The sequence below is a fragment of the Musca vetustissima genome, unplaced genomic scaffold (assembly GCF_032173495.1).
Source record: "Musca vetustissima isolate MV318-11 ecotype Yass unplaced genomic scaffold, APGP_CSIRO_Mvet_v1 utg17722, whole genome shotgun sequence".
NCBI lineage: Eukaryota > Metazoa > Arthropoda > Insecta > Diptera > Muscidae > Musca > Musca vetustissima.
This window is the reverse complement of record NW_026880099.1, coordinates 291,764-296,529: the sequence shown is the minus strand read 5'-3', so window position 1 is coordinate 296,529 and position 4,766 is coordinate 291,764.

Genomic DNA, 4,766 nt, shown 5'->3' with positions numbered 1-4,766 from the left:
CTCACTCGTTATATTGACTACATATGGTGTTTCATTTCCTCAACTTCAATAAAGTCGAAGAGTTGCAAAATCGCCACTTCTTTGGAACCTTCGAAAAAAATATTCTTTTCTAAATTTCACGCTTATTTGAGCTCTTACATAATACTTCGGATCTTTAAAAAAGTATTATTTATGAAATGTTTAAAATTTCCACTTTTCTAATGGGTGCGTATACATTGTGACAACACTCATACACACCATATTCCCATATTCCCGCCATTTTATTCACCTATTTACCCTCCGTGCATTTTTTCCGTAAAGTAAACGTTAACTTTTCTGAATGGTAGCATTTAAAAGGCCTTCAATCTATTTTAGTTAACATACATACATCGAAAATGTTTCCTGACAGTCGTCGTTATTTTGCCGTAATTGGCAACTGTAGTAGTTGTAGTAATCGATTTCCGTTTACCCTCACTCACTATGTTGGCCACATATGGTGCTTCATTTCCTCCATTTCAATAAAGCCGAGTAGTTGAAAAGTCAAAAGCTTTCAAGAAGGCATGAAATGTGTAATGGAATAATACGTAAACTAGTTACATGAATTGCATTACAACTTTTTTTTGCATTTTGTTTTGCAGAGGCCGGAAGTATAAACCAGCTTGTGTTTGAGTGCATATAACAACAAAAATATGCAATTGTATTACTGAAGGAATTTCTACCTCATTTTGATCTTCGTCTACCTCTAGTTGAATATGTTGCATTTTCAAATGAATACTTATCAACTATCTGGCCAATGAATATGAAACAAACAAACTCATTCTCTCTGATGCAATTATCCCTGCTATGGGAAAAATATTCATTAATGTATACGTATAAAGTTTAAAATTCATGCATGCCATTGTTTAAACTTTTTCGAATAAATTTCAATTATGTGCATGCAACATAATTCCTTTTGTTTCAAACTAGTTGCATAACTCCTGATTTTTCTACATGCTTCGGTGCAGATTTTTACGAACCCATATCATAAAATGCCAAGTCTAATTGAATTATCTACTGAACGTTGAATGTTAACAGTAGAAACAAAAATTTGTTCGAATAAATGTCATGTGATATAGTTTTTTTATTCGGGTTGTCATGGTGAACTGTTCCATGGGGGAGGTAGGTATTTCGAATTTAAAGAACTTATAAATAATAAATTAAACTTTTTAAAATACCCTAATTTTGTTTAGAAAACTAAAAATAGATATGATTTAACATGAGGCTCATATGGTGCGTATACGTTATGACAGCAATTATACGCACCAGAATGGTAGTAGAGAATTGAAAGAAGTAATATCGAATCTTAATCCCAATTGGCCCAATTAATACAAGAGATCCCCAACAAGACATTATACGAAAATTCTAGCTCGCTACGTGTATATTTTGCGGGTTAGAAATTGAATATAAATCTCTCTAACCAGTTTCTCTTCTCGGCACCCTATCCCTTGTCTGCCTGCTTTTTCGTAAAGTCTGAACCAATTATTTTCAGCTTCTCGATCAAACAATTTCCCTATTTACTTCTCGAAATATTTGTCCGAAAGCATTATCTTTCATGCTGTACCAAATTCAAGCCCCATCATAGCGGCGATTTCCTTCTTCTGCTTGTTCCCAATACTGTATACATGCTTAATTTTATTGGGAGACCCACAGTAAGACCTTCAATATCTTTAAGTATGTTCCCTCTTCTGTCCACCAGTTACATTTTATGGGCACCATAATTTTCCTTCGATTGGTCGTCATCTTTGTTCTCAGTATTTCTCCACCATCTAAATTTGGCTGATTATCCCGATCCCATTTCAAGGATTTATAGGAATGATTTTCTTCAGATTCTCGGTCATACCATTCCCCAATTGGGTTCTCAAGATATTTGCCCGGCAGCATCATTTTTCAGGTTGTAGCTTTTGAAAGCGCCCTCATTGTTTCCGTTTCTCATCACAGGCTTAATTTGATTAGACAACCCTTATCTTTTTTTTCGGCCCGTAATCATCCTTCGGTTGGGCGTCATCTTTGCTCTCAGCCTTTTTTTTTAGTGACCTTCCCAGATAGACCATCCGTAAATAACGGCCTTTGCTTACCGGTCCAATCATATTTATGTACCCTAGGGCTGTGCGCGTATCCGCAAACTTCCTTCTCACGACAATATACTCGTTCATCGACAGTTCTCTTCTCTTTCTGCATTGAAGTACATCATCCTTCATTACTTTTTCGTTTCTCTCGCCTCCTATGCTTAGCGGCTTCAATTTCCAAGCTGGACCTTGTTCTCATTCTTGGCATCGGTGACCATTAGCTTTGTTTTTTTCCTGATTTCACTCGTCTAAGTTCGTGAACTGGATTTTTAAGACCCTAATATTTTATTGTTCTAAGCAGATTATCGGTCTGCGGTAGCCTGCCCTATGTGGTGAGACTGCCATCTATTGTTGCATAGAAGCAACGTCTCCTTGCATGTTTGCAGTGGTTGGTGTCCGTGCTTATGTAGTCTTACAAATTTCCACAGAATGGTGCTATTTCGTGTCATCCTCATATGTGTTTTATCTGAAGCGTGATTGAAACCTTATTTTTTCAAATATTCAAAAACCACTTTTAACAAATTTTTCCTCCGGTTTGTAGTCTGATTGGTTTGCAGTAGCCTGTCCTGCCATCTATTGTTGCCTAGAAACAACGCCTCCTTGCATGTAGTGCAGTTGTTGGGGTTGTTGCTTATTTAATGTTGCCATTTTCCAAAGGATGGCGCTATTTCGTGTCATCCCCATATGTTGATGCCGAGGTTGGTTATTGGAATATCAGGTAGCTTCGTATGCATTTTATCCAAAAACCACGTTGAACAAATTTCCCTCCGGTTTGTAGTCTGGCTGATTGGTTTTGAATTGAACAAACTTTTTCTCCGGTTTGTAGTCTGGCTTATTGGTCTGCAGTAGCCTGCCTTAGATGGTGGGGCTGTCATCTATTGTTGCCTAGTAACAACGCCTCCTGGCATGTAGTGCAGTACTTGGTGTCCTTGCTTACGTAGTGCTGTAATATGTTGCTAATATGTTGATGCCGAGGTTGCTTATTGGAATATCAGGGTGCTTCGTATGCATTTTATCTGGAGCGGGATGTAAGTTCCTTTTTTTAAATATCCAAAAACCACGTTGAACAAATTTTTCCTCCGGTTTGTAGTCTGGCTAATTGATCGGCGGTAGCTTGCCCTAGATGGTGGTGAGTAGAAACAACGCCTCCTTGCATGTAGTGCAGTGATTGGTGTCCCTGATTATTAAGTGTTGCTATCTTCCTCAGGATGGCTGTATTTCGTACCTGTTTCGTGTTATCCTCATATTTTGATGACGAGGTTGAATGTTGAAATATCTGGCAGCTTCGGTTGCATTCGCATATCTGGAGCAGAGTGATAGCAGTGATTGGTGTCCTTGCTTATTAAGTGTTGCTATCATCCACAGGATGGCTTTATTTCGTACCAATTTCGTGTTATCCTCATATTTTGATGACGAGGTTGAATGTTGAAATATCTGGGAGCTTCGGTTGCATTCGCATATCTGGAGCAGAGTGATAGCAGTGATTGGTGTCCTTGCTTATTAAGTGTTGCTATCTTCCACAGGATGGCTGTATTTCGTACCTATTTCGTGTTATCCTCATATTTTGATGACGAGGTTGAATGTTGAAATATCTGGGAACTTCGGTTGCATTCGCATATCTGGAGCAGAGCGAAAGCCTCTTTTTTGTACAAATATTCAAAAACCACTATGAACGAATTTTTCCTCCGGTTTGTAACCTGACTATACACTGTACTATGCCACCTCTATGATAATAGAATAGTTGTTTAGTTTTAGGGCAATATGTATTTTTTTTTTGAAAATCCTTACCATTCATACCCAGTTGTACAAAAAATATCAATTGTCTGCTATTATATAGTTATAAAGCTAGTTACTTGGTGATCTAGTTACTTCATACTCCAAAAAGGTACACAAAAAAGACTGTTGGATTTTTTGTCAATTGAAAAAGTTGTCTACGCACATCATACCAATTCAGTAGTTACTGGTAATGCAAAAGGTAATGAATCGACTATCGAAATGACTGTATACTGGTAACGCAGACAGGGGACAATTGACTTCCCCAATGACAAACCCATGTTAAATTCACCAGTCTAGGGCATGAAGTGGTAACTAGTGGTACTTACAGGTAATTAGTAAAATATCTAGTTCATCACCAGTTACTCGAACTACTGGGTAGTTTTTACAACGAATATGTATTTCTGTAAAAAATTCAAAAATATGTGAGTAATGGAATTGAATTTCAAATATTGACATTTCAAACAAATATTTTTTTTTGTATGCAGCAAGTAGACATATACAGTGGATATCGGATATAAGAAACTCAAAAAAAAACTTGAGATTTCTTTCTTATATGCGTTTGTTCTTATATGGAATTATCGGATATAAGAGAGTATAAGCTCGGTGTTTTTGATAATCTTTCTTATATGCGATTGTTTTTCTTATATGAGATGTGCTTATATCCGATATCTACTGTAGTTATTTCTCAGCTCATACATGGAAGTTGTAACACAAACATGATATTGATTTCAATATCAGCCCGAAGCGGATTCCCTGCTACGTAATAAGTTTCCTGTCTGATTTTTTCCTGCTTCATGTTTCCTTTTGCACTTAACTTAGGGACTACTTAACATTACACTGAAGGAGTATTTAAAAGTTCATTGTTCATTTTCTTTTCATTAATTTTTTGCTCTCTTCCACATACAG